Source organism: Miniopterus schreibersii (assembly GCF_964146895.1).
Source record: "Miniopterus schreibersii genome assembly, chromosome: 5".
In the NCBI taxonomy this organism is placed as follows: domain Eukaryota; kingdom Metazoa; phylum Chordata; class Mammalia; order Chiroptera; family Miniopteridae; genus Miniopterus; species Miniopterus schreibersii.
The window spans coordinates 89919947-89938629 of NC_138106.1; the positions used below are offsets into that span (position 1 = coordinate 89919947).

Genomic DNA, 18683 nt, shown 5'->3' on the forward strand with positions numbered 1-18683 from the left:
GGGAGGGAGGTGAAAAATAGTCACAAATTACCCAAAGAAAAGTGACCAAGTTTGGCTTCTATCTTTAAAGTCATATTTTCCTTCATCTCCTTGTGGGCAAAAGTCTGACTAATTGATGGCATTGTTTGTAAAAAGACAAGTCAGGCCCTGAAAGGCCGGTACGAGGCAGGGGGTTGGGAAGGGGCCTGGGTCCTTTCAGGTGGGACAGCCAGAGCAGGTCAGGCCAGGGGGAGAGACACAGGTGGGGCGGCCTGGGATCCCAAGGAGGAGGGAGGCGCTAGGTCCAGACTCAGGGGGAACCGGGCTCTGAACAAACACTGGGTGAAAGTGCTGAGAAGAGGGACCCAGGCGGAAGGCAGAGAGGGTGCCAGGAGCCCTGGGTCCTCGCACGTTCATTGTTCCCTGTGGTGCTTCCACGGATAAGCTCATGAAATCACAAGGAAAATGCACCCTTCGAGTGGAATCGCCAGGTTTTCCCTGAATAAAAAGCTTCTTAAAGCCTGGGTGAGAGCTGACCATGCACATGTGATCACTAGTCTCATCACAAACATAAGCAAGTGAGAAATTACAAAGACAATGTCCATGACTTATAATCAACCTCTGAGAAGAAAATGCTCTTGCACCAGAAGGAGCTGATACTTTCTCTCCCCACAAGTCAGGACTCTGGAAAGAAGCCACACTCCCAGGGAGGAGTGATGCAAACAGCCCTGCTGGCAGCCAACGCTGAGCTCACTGCTCTCCCCACCAGGCATCCCCACGCCCTCTGCCCAGCCCCAGGAGGGCGTCGCACCCTTGCTCTCTCCCTCTCTCTGTGGCCCTGTCGCTGGGACCTGTCATCTGATCTCCCACCTTTACTCAAAAACCGGACTGTGCCCTGGCCGGGTAGCTTAGTTGGTTAGAGTGTTGTCCCGATGCACCAAGGTTGCAAGTTGAATCCCCCATCAGGGCACAAATGAATTTATAAATAAGGGGAGCAACAAGTCGATGTCTGTCTCTATCTGTCCGTCTGTCTCTCTTTCTCTTTCTAAAATAATTAAAATTGTAAATTATATCTTTTTAAAAAAGAATGCAAGGGTAGTTCAATATTAAAACAGCAGTGCAATCCACTACACTCAAAGAAAAACTCTACACTATCATCTCACTAGAGGCTGGAAAATAAGTGTTCAGTAAAATTCAACATTTCATGATTGAAAACTCTGAGAAAAGTGAGCTTCTCCTGACCCACCCAGCAGTCTCTAAGAATGGGTCACCTGTCTCGCCTCCAGAGAATATAAACTGGCCTTGGAGTTTAAAGGTCTGTCTGCGGGAACACGAACATGGGACTTTAGGTGCTACCGTGGGAGATAAACTTTAGGGTCCACACTTCCTCCGTAGCCTCCCAAGCCTTGGCTCAGCCCCATTCACCGCTTCCCAGCCCCTGAAGTTGAGTCCAGGGGTCCAGCGCAGAGCCCACCTCTACTGAGAAACCAAGCAGAGACTGACCTGCTCCGGGGAGGTGAGCAGAGCCCCATGAAGGGCCTGAGCTAGGTCGGTATCCTGCCTCTGGGCTCAGCTGACATTCTCTTGCTCTATTTTCTCCTCTTTACAAGAGATTTTTTCAAGGGAAGGCAAAAGACAGTCCTTTCTGTAAGAGATGAGATACTTGTGAGTGTGCGCGCATGTGTGTGTAGTACTGTATGTGAGCGGGCATGGAGTGTGCATGAGGTGTGAGTGTGGCTGTAACTGCGTGCAACTGTGAGCATTATATATGTGAACTGAAAGTGTGTGTATGTGAGTGGGTGTGAGCATGAGTGTGCAAAACTGTGAGCATGCGTGTGCATGTGCACACACACGCTGGGCCTGGCAGGTGCTTGCCCTCCCATCCTCAGCCAGTGGGTCGCTGCTCCCCAGTGCCCCTGGTCATTCCCCACTCCCTGCCTGGGCCACTCTGCCTCCTCGGTCATTCCACGACTTGCTTCCTGCTCTCCAGACACATCCCTGTCCCTGCCTCATTCACAGCCCTTCAGAGCCCATCCACTGTCCAACCTCACTGCAGAGAGCCCTGCCAACTCCATGGGACTCCTGCAGTGTCCTGGACGCACACGTCTGTCAGCTGCATTCCTGAGTGCCCGTCTCCTCCCCTCTAGTCGCAGGATGGTCATCAGGAGCTGGGGCTGGCAGGCTGCGTCCTAGGAACTGACAGCTTGCACTGCCGTGTGTGCCTGCTGGTCTCCCTGTAACTCTAAAGCAGGGACCCTCCCTCCTGCTCAGCCCTGACTGAGGGGTGGGCCCATGTGGACTCTCCAGAATGCTTTTGGTGGGTGGGTAGAGATGGGTGGATTAATTATTTAATTTGTGTGGCCCCAGCACAGGGTTGACACAAAACATGGAATGAGTTATAAACGTGAGTGCCCCTGGCCAGTGTGGCCCAGGTGGTTGAGCACCGTTCTGTGCACCAGAAGGTTGTGGGTTCAATTCCCGGTCAGGGCACATACCTAGGTTGCAGGTTTGAACCCCAGTGGGGGCACATAGTACGGGAGGCAACCAATCGATCTCTCTCATATCAATGTTTCTTTCTCTCTCTCTCCCCCTCTCCTCCTCATCCTCCTTCCTCTCCCTCTAAAAATCAATTTTGAAAAAATACCCGCTCTGGCTGGTGGCTCAGTGGTTAGAGGATCCGGCTGCACACCTAAGGGTCCCAGGTTTGACTCCAGCCAAGGGCATGTACCTGGGCTGCAGGCTCCACTCCTAGCCCTGGTCAGGCGGGTGCAGGAGGCAGCCGATCAATGTCTCTCACGTCGATGTCTCAATCTCTCCCTCTCTCTCTCACTGCCCCCTCCTTCCCTCCACTCTCTCAAAAAAAAAAAAAAAAAAAAAATGGAAAAAACATCCTAGGGTGAAGATTAACAAAAAAAATAAAAACAAAAAAGACCATAAAGCTGAGCGCCACCAACACTCACCCCAAAAGGGCCTTCACAGATGGGAGGGAAACTGCCTGAGGTCAGCTGGCGAGTCAGTGGCTAAGCTGGAAGCCTCACATGGTCACACCTGGCACCGCATACACCCCGAGGCCTGGTCTCTCTGTCCTCCTCGGCCTCACAAGGCTTGGGATTCTAGGTGGAGGGGGTGGGGTGGAACAGGGACAGGCAGAAAGACACTAAAGACACACAGAAAGACTGAGAGAAGCAGACCAAAAGCCAAGCAGACAGACAGGGACAGAAAGGAAGGAGGCAGGCAGGCAGGCGGCCCCAGCAGACCCAGCCCTCAGCCCTGAGGCATCTGGAAGGAGGTGCCAGGCAGGGAAACCCTGTGCCTCCCCTGAGCCTTTCCCGTGCCAGCACCCCAATTTATTTGCACAGTCCTGAAATTAAGTAATTTCTCAGGGCTGCCAGCAGGGCCACTGGTGTGTAGCAAATGGCAGGGTCTGGCCCAGGCTGTGGCATAATCGTCAGGCTCTCCAAGGCCATCAGCAGCCACTGCCAAAGCAGAAATGGATAGCAAGTCTGGACTCCCTGAGGTCCAAGGTTCAAATTTTAACCCAGCTCTGCACTCAGGCTGCTGGGTGGCTCAGAGCACATGACTTTTGTCTGCACATAGGCCCATCGCAGTAGCCACTCAGCAACACTGGGACCACTCAAGGAGATGGTGATCACAAATGGCAAACAACAGTTGAAAATACATGTTCACTGTAAAAAATAAGTACTCGCCCCAGCTACTCTGAATCTCTCACAGCTCAAGTCTGCCCATTCCTTTGTTCCCTCTGCCAGGCACACCCTTCTGCCCCTTAGCAAACTCCTATTCATCCCTAAAGACCCAGCTCGATATCCCCTCTTCCAGGAAACCTTCCATCAGCACTCACGGCTTCCTCTTTCAACCACTCTACACTCTGTACACAGAGTTCCTGAACCTTCAGAGTTCATAGAAAAGAAAAAAATCAGAAGTTTAGAGCAAACCCTCAGAGAATAACTAATTCTGTCCACAGCCCCACCACTCGAGGTGGCTGTGGTTAGGCTGATGGTCAGGACCCCATAGCCCTTACCCCCCTCGCCAGCTCCCTATTCTAACATGAACCACCCAGACAGTAGAGCTGTGTTACTCATACTAGAGCACTCGCACGTTCTCTGTGGGATGGGTCCACCGTGAGAGATAGGGGCAGGCAAAGAAATTCACGGGCCATTCATCTGGAGCACGCCAGAGATGCTGTGGGGATCTCAGCCGACTTCTCCTGGTACAAGAACCCCAATTTTTTTCTGGGAGCCGCCCTCTCTCACCCTCAGGCCATGTGGAATGCTGGATGGCCAAAAGAGGCCTCCCTCCCCACCCACAGTGACTGGTCAGGAACAGTCATACAACCCAGTCATACCAACCATGCTGAAGCTCCTGAGCTCAAAGGAGTGAACCTGGAGCTGCTGGGCCACCTGACTGTCCCATGGCAGAGCCTGCCTGACAGTAATACAACATGGAGAATGCAGACACAGCCCTGAGGGCATCTTCAGAGCCCCTGGATACAGCCAAGCCTGACGCTAGTCCCCGTATGTTTTAATTCCATGATTATCAGCTTAAGTTGTACTTTCTATCACCTGCAACCAAAATAATCCTTACAACTATGAAAACAAGAACAGCAACTGTGTTCTATCTGTTGCTGACTAGACTCCAAGAATGGGTTTCTGAAGTTACTACACTCTGTCCCTATGGCAGACACCTCTTGGGGCTGCAGCTTGCTTTGCTGAATGCCCATTCTCAGGGAAGGGATGAAGACATGCCCCTAAAGCCACGCCAACATCATGACTTGGTGACCATGCCCCTGGCCACAGCCGACCAGACCAGGGTGGGTGTTAAGCTGGGCCAATCAGAGCTCTTCCTCAGGACTTTGACCTGGAAATAAAAGAGAACACAGACCATTTATTGTAGAAAAAACTTTGAGCCAGGAAGCTTCCAAGCTGAGGGTGGGCACTTTTAAATCACTTTGAGAGAATCAACCAGAGAAAAGTGCAGACAAAGAAAGAAGGGTGTGAGGAGTCCCCAGCTGCAGAAGCTCCTGGGGCCAGCAGTCCCTTGTCCTGTCCTGACAATGCAGGGGAAATCACGGTGAGGGATGTGGCCAGGCTGGGGACGCGCTACATGCCACATGCTGAGGAAGGCCACTCCTCCCACCCCATGCCTGGGAAGCCATAGCCGTTCCAAAGGGTGTCTCTGGGTCAGGCCCATCTGGCCTTGGGGTTGTGAGGCATTTCAGGGACAGACAGCTAATGTCACCACAACCTTTCCATTCCCAGCAGTCCATTAAATGAGTTTCTTGCTCTCATGAAAGCATAAGATTGGGTACTCAGTTCAAAAAACAAGTGGGGAGGGAGGGCTGGAGCAAACTTCCCTCAACCAGGTTCTGTAGCTAATTAAGGACCTGCAGCCAGTCGGCCACTGCTGTGGCTGTTACTGGTATTGCCCATGAAAAGTGGTATTGATGACCTCTGCTCCCCTGGGCTCAGCAATTACAGTTTACAAGCCATCTCCCCCTTGGCCAGGCTTAGATCCCACTTCGTCCAAGCACTGGCCCAGCCTCACCTTGCAGCCCCCATGGCCCTCTCCCTCAGAGCCCGAGCCCTAGCCCTAAGCCCCAGCCAGCCTGTCCCCCCGAGGCACAGACCCCAGGCTTCAGGACAACCCAGGCTAAGCTGCCTTCACCCTCCAGAGCTCTGCACAGCCAACACAAAGGGCGCAGAGCTGGGGAGCACTGGGGGCGGAGAACAAGCACCAGCCATGACCTAAGAATCAGGGACTTAGTTTTGGGGAAGACATCCTGGCTGGAGGAGCTGCAGCCTCATCTCACAGCCCCGCCCAGCAGGAAACATGCCAAGGAGGGCCCAGGGCAGGGTTCCAGGAAGACGGGAGGTGTATGTGACCAGCCAGTGGGGTCTTTCCAAGTGAGACTAGACATAGCCATGCACAGTGAGGTCAGCGCTCAGGGCAAGGGCCACGGCAAGTAAGGACCCCGCCCATATTCTCTTTCAGCCCGTCACAATCACAGGACTCTGAGAGCACAAACATGTCCCTGCCACTTGCCAACATTCCTTGTCTTTTTTTTCAGTATGTGTTCATTGATTTTTAGAGAGAGAGGAAGGGAGGAGAGGCAGGAGACAGAAACATCCATGGGCTGCCTCCTGCACGCCCCCTACTGGGGATCGAGCCCGCACCCGGGCATGTGTCCTGACCGGGAATCAAACCCGGGGCCTCTTGGTACATGAGCCACACCACTGGGCCCAACATTCCCTTTTAACAAAGAGAGGGCGGGAATCACTGGCTCAAGGCTGAGGCAGGGAACAAAAGGTGACCAGAATTTGGAGCTACTTTGCAGCTATCTTTATTTTCATGGGTATTGCCGCCAAACCAGGGAAGGGATTTTTAAAAATATACTCAGTGTAATGTAAAGTGCATGGAAGGTGGGACAATACATGAGATTATGCTAATTATCACTTCATCAGAAGAGGAAGCCAACACCCACTGGATTCTTCCCTAAGAGAGGACACAGGTCCCCATGGGGCCCACCTCTACTAGCCCTGTAATCAGACAGCCGCAGACAGGAATCCTGTATTGCCCATGGTCAGACAAGAAGGCAGAATTAACCCGCTATGAAGATAGGCAGGGGAACAGATAAGAAACACTGAGTTGCTAGGCCTGTGCCAACTACCATGAGGACCAGAAAAGCTGACAAAGTGCTGAGCAGTGGTCTTGAGAGAGAGTGGGGGGAAGCGGGGGGAAGGGGACAGAGTCTGGTGTGCCTCTGAGGGGTTGGCATGTTCCAGACCACCCGTTTCCTGGGCTGGCCCTGACACTCAGTCCCCATCCTGCCTCCACACGGCCCCACTCTGCCTGTCCAGTGCTTCCATCTCTCTATCACTCTGACAATAGGCTGCAGACTCATGGGATGCTGGGGTGATGTTCTCAGGGGTCCCAAGAGTTCTCAACCAGAATATTTTTTAATGCTGTGTTTTCATTGTGAGGAGACTCTAAGAACAGAATTTTCTGGATCACCAAAAGCTCACTTAGTGACCAAATACACGGCTGGGAATTTAGGGCTGCGATGGGGACCCAGGCTGAGGAAGAAAGTATGCTGGGAGGCTTATCAAGAGTCGGGGTATTCTGTCATTGCAGCATTGTTTTCAGTAGCCAAGACATGGAAGCAACCTAAGTGTATATCAACAGATGAACAGATAAAGAATAAAAGAATATCTGGTGCATATAGATAAAGAAATGTAACTACATCATAAAAAATAATGAAATCTTGCCATCTGCAACAATATGGATGGACCTAGAGGGTACTGTGCAGAGTGAAATAAGTCAGACAGAGAAAAACAAATGCCCTATGATATCAATTATATGTTGTTTAGATTTGAAAAAAAACAAAATAAACTGCAGAACAGAAATAAGCTAATAGATACAGAGAATATTTTGACCGTTGTCAGATGGGCATAATTGGGGGTGAAAAAGGTAAAGGGACTAAGAAGTAAAGATTAGCCCTAGCTGGTAGCTCAGTTGGTTAGAGCATCATCCCAATATGCCAAGGTTGCAGGTTCGATCCTTGATCAGGGTGTTACCATGCAGGGGACCTGCCCCTGAGCAGGTCTGCCTAGGGCCAGCCAGTAGTGTATGGATTTTTGACTTCGCACACGAAAAATTTCACAGCACGGGTCCAGGTAACTGTGAGGGAACGTTCGTTAAAGCTGAGACAGTGAAACAAGAAAGGGCTCAGCATAGCAGCAGCAACAGGAGGGCCGAGGCTGGGCTGCCCTGGCTCTATAGGAAGCCAGAGAAAAGGGGACCTTGGGAACAGGTTCAGGGGGTAAGCCCAGGATGAGCTGCCGCTGCCCATGGCTGCCCTGGTTGCAAGGCTCCTGGGGAAGAAACGAGAAAAGAGGGGAAAGGGAAACTGTGTCTGCTAGATCCTTTATCTTGAAGCTTTTATCTCTCTCCTGCAGGCAGGAATCTTAAGGGAGGTCTCAGGGGAGGGTTTCAGCAGAATATCCATCAGTTTTCCAGGAGTGCTCCTCTGGATCTCTACTGAATGGTCAACGCCAGGGCAGGGGGTTACTGGGTCATTGTTCATTGCAGCTGGTCCTGGCATCACCCACCTGGCTTTGTTGCTTTTCTGGTCTGGAGCTGAAATAGAACTGAGGCCTAGGTGTTATATTTAGGAAGGTGACCTGTACCTGCTGTAAATTGCTCGGCCAGTTTGTTCAGCTACCTGCCTCAGTTTTCCTATTCCACTTGCCAAGGAATTTTCCTAGCTTCTTAGTATCCTGCCTCAAGGGCACATACAAAAATCAACCAATGAATGCATAAATAAGTGGAACAACAAACAGATGCTCCCCCCTCTCTCTCCTTTCCTTTCTATCTAAAATCAGTAAATAACTTTTTTTAAAAAGAGGTACAAACTAGTAGTTATGGAATAGTCATGCAGATGTAAAGCAGAATGTAGGGAACATAGTCCATAATATTGTAATAGCTAGATATGGTGTCAGGTGGGTAGTAGGGTTATCGGAGTGATCACTTCATAAGTTATATAAATGTCTAATCACTGTGTTGTAGACCTGAAACTAATACCTTGTACGTCAACTGTAACTTGAAAATGAAAAAATTAGTCCTAGCTGGTTTGGCTCAGTAGTTAGAGCACTGGCCTGAGGACTGAAGGGTCCCAGGTTCAATTCCGGTCAAGAGCAGGTATCTGGGCTGCAGACTCGATCCCCAACCCTAGTCAGGGTTGTGTGGGAGGCAGCCAATCGATGTGTCCCTCACATCGATGTTTCTCTCTCTCTCCCTCCCTCCTCCCTCCCTTCCACTCTCTCTGAAAAGTAATGGGAAAAATATCCTCTGGTGAGGATTAAAAATAATAATAAAATAAAGTAAAAATAGAAACATTATGTAAAAAAATAAAAGAACTGGTGTGTCCCCACCACAGTGCCCAGGGCTCAGGGGTGGCCCAAAGCACACAATGTGCCTCAGTGGCCAATGCAGAGTGGACCACAGGATGGCTACGACACTCAGAAGAACCTAGCTGGCATGTGTGAATTAAAAACCGAACACTTGCCACAGCCGCACCTGGGGCTTTTCACACACCCTTCAGACTTCACGCCAGCCCCACTAGGTGTGCCTACCCCAGGTCCCTTAACAGACTGAGAGTGTGAGGCTGGGAGAGAAAGCCCTCACTATGCAGGGTCATGTGACTCAGGCAGGCACACTGGTGCCCCTTCTGCTTCCCACACACCTGGCTGGGCCGTCACCCCACTGTCACTCCACACTTCAGAGCCTCCTTCCCACACTTCAGGCCATTCCTGGGGACCAAATGATAGCAGAGCCAGTAGGGCTGTCCCCAATTCACAGAAGAGAAAACTGAGGACATAGGAGTGAGATGGCCTAAAGCCAGCAGGGTCTACCTGAAGGCAAAGGCCTCCTAAGCCCAAAAGCTGCCATCCCACTCCCCAGGCACATGGCCTCCACCTTCCTGGCCAGGCAGAGACGCCGGAGTGCCCTGGCCGCAGCCCAGGGCAGGCCTGCAGTGCCACTTCCTCACACACTGTGACTTGGGCGAGGTCACTCTGGCCTACAATACAGGCCCTGCATAAAAAGCCAGGCTCCCCACCCCCAAGGAAGGAAATAACCTTTCCCCAAACCAGTACTTTCACTCCATATACAAAAAGACGGGCATTTCTGCATTGTTTCCAAATCCCAATAACTGTGAGAACAATGGTGTAAAATGAAGCATGGCTTGACCCAAGAGGGGCCCTGGGAGGGAACCAGCCCGGAGTAGGTGAGTTAGTGGTGTGTACATGCCAGTGGTACCCTGTCACCAAGGGGCGGCCCACTGGGCAGGGCCTGGAGGTGGACAGACCTGGCTCCCACTACAGCCCTTCTTCCTCCCACCCCCCTCCGACCCACATCTCCAAAAGAAGCCAGGTTCTCTCCTGTCACTGTGTCTCCCTCACACCTCGGCTTTCACATTGCAGTGCCAGTAACACCTCTTCCAGGAAGCCCTCCCTGCTGACCACCCCCAGGTTCAGTTGAATTCCCCCCAACACACATACATCCATGGTCCAGGACCTCTGTGCTCTCCTCCAGGACAGCCCTGACCAAAGCATTTCAGAACTACATTTGTGAGTCCCTGGGGCCCTCAGGATGGCCATAGGAGGGACCATGGGCTGGCCCACCCCAGAGTTACTGCCAGGGCTGTGTGAGAGAAAACCCAAGGCCTTGGTCACATGTCCCTGGCATGGATGTCCAGGGAGCCAGTAACCAGGAACCCCAACTCCACAGCCTTCCCTGGCTGCTCCCAATAAGGCATGGTCAGGGTTGCCAACCCTCTAGGAGGAAGGCCACAACTCCTCAACTCCCCACTGCCCCATAAGGCCCAGCTGTAGGCCCCACCCTGCTGCCCCTACCCAGGAGGGGCTGGAGGGAAGCTTTAAGATCTCATTCAGACTCCCCCTCTCCAGGAACTGAACCCTCATTACACCCTGAATAAAATAAAACCCCAGATCAGGCCCATCCCCTAAGCACACTCCTTGCTCACAGGGATCCTGTCCTCCAGCCACTCCGGGTCGCGTGCACCTGCTATGCCCTCTACCTGACGTCCCCGTGCACCCAGGGTGTGCTCTGCGGGCCTCTCTGACCCTCTCCCTAAAACAGCCCCATCCCCACTTCCAGCCCCAACCAGCTTGTCTGCTCCCCCTCAAAGGCGTGGGCAGCACAGAAAGCCTCCACCTGTCCCCCACAAAACAAGCTCTGTGGAGGCAGAAGACATTGCCTTGGTCACTGTTTTATCCCCAACACTCAACACAGTGACCAGCACCCAATAGGTGATCAATAAATATCTCTAAGTGAAGGAATGAGCGGTCTCATTTCCCCCTTCCAAAAACCCTGACAGATAATGGCAACCATTGTGCAGATGGGAGAACTGGGGCTCAGAGGGTGAGTCACTGGCCCAGAGCCTGTCTGCCTCTGTGAGCGGCAGAGCTTGGATATGAACCTTGTAGGATGCCAAGGAGGGACTTCCTTGCACCCACTGCCCCCTGCTCCAGCCCCCCTGGGGTCTGGATGAGTCAGTAGTTTCCTGGTCAGCAGGCCGTGGACAGAACAGTAAACGAGGTAGTGCCCACCCCAGGCAGGGCCAGCGGTCAGACCACCAGAGGAAACACACCCACAGGAAAAGGGAGAGAGAAAGGGTGGGTGTTTTCTTTTGTCTATTTGCCAAACCTTGCAAAAAGTGACTTTGTTACCATCTAATTTTAATCACAGTGGAAACTTTTGTATACCAAGCCAGGAAGAAGTCAGTCTATTCCACCACAACCCCTAAAGCTGGGAATTTAAAAACCATCCTTAAACACTTCCACTTAAAACTCACAAATGAACCCTGGCCGGGTAACTCAGTGGTTAGAACGTCACCCCCACACACAAAGGCTGCAGGTTTGATCCCCGGTCAGGACACATAAGAACTAGGCGATGAATGCATGAATAAGTGGAACAACAAATCCATGTTTCTCTCTCTCTCTCAAACCAATTTTTTTTTAAAACTCACAAATGAACAGTTACCCATCAACTGCCCAGCTGCTTTTGAACTTAATGTAATGTTTTAAACAGGCAATATAATCATATAGTTCAAAAAACAGAAAATATCAAAGATACACAGTGGGAAATGTCACCTCGCCCTTGTACCTTTGTTCCCCACCTGCCCACCTCCCCCAGGTAACCACAGGTAACCACCACAACTTGCTCCAGGTGTCTCCTGTGCTTACAGCTCTTATTTTACACAAAAGGTAGCAAGCTTTTCACACCATTCGGTACCTTGTTTTCTTCTCTTAATAGATCCTAAAAATCTTTCCACAGAGAGCATCCCCATTTCCTACTGCTGCCTAATGCTTCACTGTAAGGCCGCCAGCATCTACTTAACCAGGGCATGTCACCCTCGATCTCAAATGTGTGTGGACAGGCCTGGCTCCCCCACCTGCCTGTAGCCACTTAAGGGTGAAGAACTGCCCCAGCACAGGGCTGGCCCTATGATGACGCTCAGGCGCTCACCACTTTCGGCAGCATCCTCTCTGCTGAGCAGAAGAGCCTCTTCTTGAGCTTGCAGCTAGGGAGGGTGTCTTAAAACAGAAATCAATTCTCATCGCTCTGGGACTCAAAACCTTCTGCAGCTCTCACTCTCCCTGCCCTGCCCCTCTCCACCATCCCTCACCCATCCCAGCCTCCTCCCTTTGTGTCCCTCACAGATGCCAAGCAGGGTCCCTGCTGAGGCCCTCACCACTCTAATCTCAGCTCAGAAATCCTCTCCTCAAAGAGAAATCCTCTCCCTGCCCTCTCCTCTCCTCTCCCTGCCCACCTGGATTTGGCTGCCCTACTAGCTGAAAGCTCCTTTCCAGCATCTATACCTGTAGGAAATCAACTTAACTCATTTCTTTGTTGATCAGTTCCCCACCTCACTCCTCCAACTAGAATATAAACTGCATGGGAGCAAAAACTGTCTTGCTGCACACCATGAGCTCCCAACCGGGACCATTCCTGCCTGGCCTCATGTGACGCCCACCTCAGCCCAGGACAGCAAGCTCCTGCAGCAGCTCCTGCCTGACAGAATCAGAACCGGCAGCCTTCAAGGAGGCCACGGGCTGGCAGAGCACAACACAGGATCCTGTGGCAGGCTGGAACTTGCACCCCAGGACAAGGCCTTCAGCTGGGGTGGGGGTGGGGTAGGGAGAGAGTTCAGGAAGCCAGAGAAGAGAGCTACACCCAACTGCCATCTGGACAACAGACCCCAGGATTCTACCCCTCACCCCCACTTCAGGACCATGAGCAATGGAAAACCACCAGAGAGCATCTACTTTACGAAAGGGAAGACTGAGGCCCAGGAAAGGGAGGGACAGGCCCTCCACACCACCTTATGCAGCCAGGCCCAGCACCTTCCTCCCCCACAGGAAAGAAAACCTCCAGGAAGTACAAGGACGAGGCCAGGCGCTGCCCACTGTCCCATGTCCCATGTGCCACTGAGAGAGCTGCTCTTCGGTCAGTCAGTCAACAAACTTCTAGGAGGTCACACGTCATAGGGGCCCTTAGCTTACCTGAATTCAGCCACATGGAGGTGGCATACAAGAGAGAACAGAGGGTCATGGGATTTAGGACTTAGAATAACTCAGTGGCTGCCCCATCAAATGCCACCCATTGATGTTCGAGCAGCCAGGAGGTGGGAGCCTGCCCTTGTAAAGCATCTCATCCACCAAGGCCTAACAGGAGTTTAAGGGAAAACTGCTCTCACACACAGCCCCCAAATGCAAGGGAAACACTGACTCTGATGTCCAACAGGATACACAATGCCCTGGAGGCCACACAGACTCAAGAGACTTGGGGGTCGTCCCCCTGGTGGTCATGGAATCCCAGTGAATATGGCCATCAAGACCAGAACTGGAAACTGCACTGGGTTTTTAGGACAATTCAAAGTAAAATTTAGTGGTGCTTCAGGCCATGTGAGATCTTCATCTTAGGCCCTGAGTTTACTTCCACCTTGACCTCTGCCGAGGACACAGCTTCACTTCCCTCAGTTGTTCCACAAGCATTTATTAAGCACCTGCTGTGCATGAGGGATGGGTTGAAATCCCAGCTTTACCCTTTGCTTGCTGGAAGACCCATTCTGAGCCTCAGTTCCCCCATCCGTCAAGTAGGGGTAAGAATGTGACTTGCAGGATCATTGACAAGATCTGGGAAGAAAAGCAACTGATGAGACCTGGCTCTGAAATTCCTGCCTTCCTCTCATGGGGCCTGCAGGTTACTGTCTCGCAGTCTAGCAGAAAGTACCTGCAGCCATTGCAAGATGCCCTGTGGTTCAGGCCTGTGGTATGCCCCTCAGTGCTCTGTTGACTAAAGCCTTGAAAGACAGGAGGCTCACTTATTAAGGCTTCCCCAGCCATGGGTGAGAGGACTAGCCTAAGCCCACTTTGGGGTGGGCAATGCAGTCTATACAGCAGGTTCAGCTAACATGAAGGCTATGTAGGCCAGGCAGGAGCCAAGAATGTGCAAATAGGCAGGGTGGGGACTATGGCCAAATGGTGCTCCACCCCCAGTGGCAGTGGGCAGGCAGCAACAGCCAATGAGCATCATAGAGATGTGGACCTCCAGCTGCCAGACCCTGTGATTTTTCAGGAGACAGAAATTCAGACTTTTATGTGAAACCTGCAATTCTGTAAATGCTGGCAGCTAATTAAATTTTAAAAATAATAACACAGTAAGTGTCAAACAAAGCATGCAGGGACAACCACCAGGGCTGGCCAATTCCATGCCACAAGAATAGGGTTCTTTGACCTCACCCCTCCCCGGCCCACTCGCCCATCATGTAACTCTAGACACAGGAGGGGAGGGCGGGAAGTTGAGGAAGCACTGAGGACAATAGATCCAGGTCTCTCCCTTCCTCCTCATGTGGACCTTCACCCCATTTACATGTGGGGAAGGAGAGGCCCAGAGCTCCAATCATTCAGCCACAAACATAAATCTTTTCTTTTTCTGGCCTGTCATGGTGACACCTGCTGGCTTTGGACCAGTTCAAGTGGCTCTCACAAGATGAGGTGGGTAAGACCCTGTAACAGCAAAGGAGGAGGGGCACCCCTGCTTGGGAGAGTGGGGAGGGGGAGAGGATGCAGGTGGGTGACGAGAAGTGGGGAGCTGGCAGTTGGGGCCACCCTGCAGGCTAAGGCCCCCGTCCTGTGCTCCCCAGAGCCACTGCAGGTCCCACGCGGTAAGGGAAAGTGAGCTTCAGCTAGGAGCCTCTCCCACCCCTCCTCCCACCCCACTCAGGACAGCGCGAGGGCTGTGCCCACGGAGATGGGGCGTTGGGGGTGCTGGGACTGTGGAGTTGTGGGCGTGTGTGACTGTGTGTGCGAGATTCGCGGTGTATGGGACTGTGACTCCGAACACGTGAGACATGTGTGCGACATGTGGGATGTGCGTGTGAGTCACATGTGTGGCAGACATGAGTGCATTAGAGACGCACATGCATTCGACAGAAACGTAGCTGACGATAGAGGCACGTACGTCCGAGGGAGGCCTGTGTGCAAGGCACGCGCGCATGGAGCCTGTGGGCGCAGAGCCCGGGCCGCCGCGAGCGCCCCACCGGCTGGCCGCTGTGGGGCGGTCCCGCCGCCGGCTGAGCGCGCCGGGGCCGGGCGGGCGCCCCACGCACCGCGAGCCCCCGCCCATCCCGGGTGGGCGCGGGCGGCGCGGGGGGGCCGGGGCGCGAGGCGGCGCCGCCCGGCCGGGGTTCCAGTCTTCCCCTGGGGACGGCGGGGCGGCCTCGCGGCCTGGGGCGCAGGGAAGCTCGGACGAGGCCTGGCGCGGGGCGCGCGGCGCAGGGCGGGCGGCGGGCCCGGGGGAACCTGCCCGCGGAGCCCCGGCGCGCTCCGCGGCGCGAGCCTCGGCGCCCGCACCTCTCCAACGGGCCCCGCGCGCCGCGCTACGGCGCCGTCCCCGCGGTGGGACGGGGCGCGGGGCGCGCGGCTGCCGGGCCGCCGAGCCGTCGGGGCGCCCAAGCGTCGAGCGGCGGGCAGCGGGGGCGCGGCGGGGCCGGGCGAGGCCGGGGCGGGGGGCCGTGGGACTCACCGCGAGGCGCTACGCACGTCCGTCCGTCGATCCGTCCGCCCGCCGGGCCGTCGGCGCGTCCGCGGCTCGTGCGCCCCGGCCTGTGCGCGGCGCGAGGCGGTGCCCGGCGCGGAGGGGCGGGCCGCAGCCGGCTCCCGGCCCCCTCCCCTGCCTCCGCCTCCGGGGCGGGGTCTCGGCCGGCCGGGTGGTGGTGGGCGGCCCGGGGCTGCGCCCTCCGAGGCGCGGTGCGCCCACCGCGGCCCCGAGGCGGCTGCGCGCCCTCGTCCCCTCCCCGCGCCCCGTCCCCCGCCCGGCCTGCGCTCTGGGGGCCGCACCCGGCCCCGCGGCCCTCGGCCGGGGGACTTTGTTCCGGCCACCTCGGCCAGCCTGACCCCCGTGTCCCCACGTGGAGGACGGGCTCAGAAACTCGGGGCGCTCTGGGCGGGCCTGAGGGCCTGGGTACCCCGCTGCGAAGACGCGAGCCGGTGTGAAAGGGCCCCGGGTGGGCGCGCCCAGCCCGGTCCCGCCTCGGCTCCCTGGGGTCTCCCGCACCCGCCCGGCCTGCTGGCACCTAAAACTGCTCCTACAGGTCCTTGGACACACGGCTCCCAGCCCTCGGCTGTGAGACTGCCCAGGTCTGTCGCTTTCCTCGGCCCACACAGCTGCCTGTGACCTCAACCAAGGCCGCGTCCTCTCTGAGCCCAGCCTCACCTCTTTCTTTTTGTTTTTGTTCTTTTGTTAATCGTCACCGGAGCGTATTTTTCCACTGATTTTTTTTAGAGGGAGTGGAAGGGAGGGAGGGAGACAGAGAGAGAAACATCGATGAGAGAGACCCGTGGATGGGTTGCCTCCCACAGGCGCCCCAACCCGGATAAGTGCCCTTGACCAGAATCAAACCCGTGACCCTTCAGTCTGCAGCCGGTGCTCTAATCACTGCGCCTGGTCGCTGAGGTGAGCTTGCCAGGGCAAGCCTCATCCCTTGAAAGGGTTAACCCCTGGCTGTTGATGGGGAGACATAGAGCACCCCATGTCATGCCCTCAGCACAAGGCCCCCCCAACAGGTGGGGAGCACTCTGCAAGTTGTAAGCTCAAAGCGTTAATTACTGTGACTCTGACCCACAGTCCAACCAGGGTTGGCATCCGGTGATCTGGTACCCACCCAATCACCTGTTTGGCGGACTAGGAGCCTGAGGCCGGTAAGAGGCCCTGTGAGGAGCAGGCAGTTGGCAAGGGACTACCTCCCAGGCCCTTTACCCTAACCAGGGGCTCAAAACCCCACCTCAGAACCTACACAAGCAAAATCCAGCACTGCCAGTCCAGAGCAGATACTGTCACCAGAGCAGCCCAGGTGAAGGGGGACTGGCCCAAACCTGCTGGGTCCTGCAGGCCTGGACTCCGGCACAGGAACCCTATGTCGCTCCCCACCATCTGCTTAAAAGTCCCAGAGGCCAGTCAGGCCCAGAGAGTCAGGATCCTGGAATTCTGTCCTGTCTGTCACCCTCTGTTTGCAGTCTTCTCACTTTGTCTCTTTATTGTCGTGAAGTTCACATAGCATAAAATCCAGCATTTTAGTCATCTTAAAGTACACAGTTCAGTGGTACACAGGGCACCCATAGCTTTCTCTCTTGTCCTCTCCGTGTCTCTCTCCCTCTCCCCCTTCCCTCCCCCACTCGCTGTGCTTCTTAGTCCACCCCTCCCTGCCTCTCTCTTTCAGTTTTTATGTTAAACTGACTCTCCATCTTACTCTGTCCTTCTTGGTCTCTGCATCTCCCTCAGACTCTGTCCCTTGGTCTCTTAGTCCTGGGGCTACATTCTCAAGGACCTAAGGCCTAGACCTGGTCCTTCAGGACCTCAGGACCTCCAGAACCAGCTCCAGGACCACCTCCCATCCCTGCCAGAAGACACATGGCCCAGCAGTTGCCACCTCATATCTGGGCAGCAGCCATGGGCCCAGAGTGTGCCCCACCCTACGGGCCTCACTGTAGCCCAGACGGGGGTGAGGCACCCAGCAGAGTCAGAGAGGAGGGAAGCCACTTGCCCAGGATCACACAGCTGGGGGGAGACGAAGCCAGGAAATGCCCAGGGGTTCACCCGGGGTTGGCCACAAGGGAGCCAGGAGGGGATGAAGGGGCCAAGGCCTGGGTGGAGAACCTGGGTCCAACCTGCCCCAGCTTTCTGTCTAACCCTGGGCCCTTTTCCCCACTGGAGCTTGTTTTCCTTCAGGACCTATGCACTCTCTGTGCCCTCTGCCTGCAATGCCCTTCCCCTAAACCCTCATGGGTGCCACATCCTTGCATTGAGATATAACTGAAAAGTCACCACCCCAGAGAGCCCTCTCTGCAATGCCAGGAGAGGTAGCAACTGCTCTACCCTCTCTACTCTTCAGAGCATTTGTCACTAGCTGACTTTTTAATTCATTTGTAAATGACTACAGGTAGGATAGTCTGTGTTAAGGACGCTGACATACACCAGCTGTGTCACCTTGGGCAAGTTACTTCTGGACCTTGATTTTCTCAACTGTGAAATGAACATAATGGCATCAAGGCCCATCTAATGGGCTTGTTCCGGACGTTAAATGATTTCAAATATATAAGCAATTTGAACATGGCTTGACCCAAGGGGAGTGCTCAGTAAATATCCAGTGAGTGAGTGAGCGAGTGAGTGAGACAGACTCCTTCCCTCTGTCAGCAGGCAGGTAGCCAGGGGGCTACAGAAGACACCTGTCCCACTCACCTGGGCAACTCACTGCCCTCTGATGGGGTTCCCTTCCCTGAAGCAAGTTCCTAGAGCCCGGAGGAAATGGCGATAGGTGGAGATTTGGCCTCCCCTAGCAGCCTGCTGAGCCCAAAGCCAAGCCAGCTTTCCAGGAGATAAAGAGGAGACGCGTCGCCAGTCTTCTGTTATCTGAGCCGGAGACGTAGCCAAGGCAGCCGTGCCCTGGGAGCCGCGCCAGGGCTCTTATCGCAGGCAGAGCGCACATCACCCACCAAGAATTTGGGGCCTAGATCTGGCTGAGGCACAGTTGGAGGAAGTTCCAGGCTGATAAGCCTGAGCCAGGATGCGCAGAGTGGGCGCGAAGTTCCTCACACTGAGACAAT

The 18683-nt window shown here is 54.4% G+C and overlaps 1 protein-coding gene across 2 annotated transcripts in view; it reads right to left on the reverse strand.

The window, feature by feature from the left end:
* FBLN2 (fibulin 2) overlaps positions 1-15710 on the reverse strand; it is an 88264-nt gene extending 72554 nt beyond the window's left edge. The window contains exon 1 of one of the 2 annotated variants that reach the window (XM_081137708.1): positions 15607-15710. The gene's annotated coding sequence lies outside the window, so the exon portion shown is untranslated. The remainder of the gene's footprint in view (positions 1-15606) is intronic. The other variant, XM_081137710.1, reaches the window with a different exon arrangement.
* Between the last annotated feature and the right edge of the window lie 2973 nt (positions 15711-18683).